A 788-nucleotide genomic window follows, 5' to 3' on the forward strand; every position below is an offset into this window, starting at 1 on the left:
TAAGGACCAAACTCTGAAACCTCATTTATTTGGATTATAAGGATAAATAAAATCTTTCTTCTCTGAACTGTTCAAACACTAATTTAGGATTGCGGTTAAACTAGGAAAGAGCGCCACCTACTGAATCAAAGTTACTTAAACATCTCAACATTAAGTTCATTTTTCAGAATATTAAAGTTATAGCATTTTTTCTTCAAAGATGTACATTTAAAAGGATCTTCATACAGAAAATATTCTTTAAAAAACTATTAAACTAAATGTTCCCATTCGTTAGAAAATAAGACTGGCCATATGTGTTTATCATCCCCTATGTCACCCCAACAAATGATAACATAACCAAAAAGGTAGAAACCCAAAACACTAAAAAAATGGCAGCAGGCAAGCTGTTTTACCAAATATCTGAAAGACAGAAAGCAGATAGAGAACTAGTGACTGTTGTTGCAGAGTGAAAGAAGAGCTATACCATAAAATACTACCGGAGGGCTGCACCGATGAGGAAGCTGATACACCTTGCAGAATACACCAGAGGCTAAGGACACAAACCAAAGACAAGGGAGGCCACAAAAAAAGATGTAGAAATGAAAAAAGAAGAGATTCCTATAATCATAAGTCTATATGTGGCATGGTCAAACCTCTGCCTGACTTTCTTTACCACGTAAAGAATATATGGCATCTAGGCTTTGAAGTCCTAGGCTAAAAACAAAGGCAGGGAGTTCTGAAAAGAAACAGATTGAACCGGTTGAGGAGACTAGAACAGCTGGTGTGACAACCCACACTAAATACTTCAC

The sequence above is a fragment of the Pteropus vampyrus genome, unplaced genomic scaffold, assembly GCF_000151845.1.
Source record: "Pteropus vampyrus isolate Shadow unplaced genomic scaffold, Pvam_2.0 Scaffold85, whole genome shotgun sequence".
Taxonomy (NCBI): Eukaryota; Metazoa; Chordata; class Mammalia; order Chiroptera; family Pteropodidae; genus Pteropus; species Pteropus vampyrus.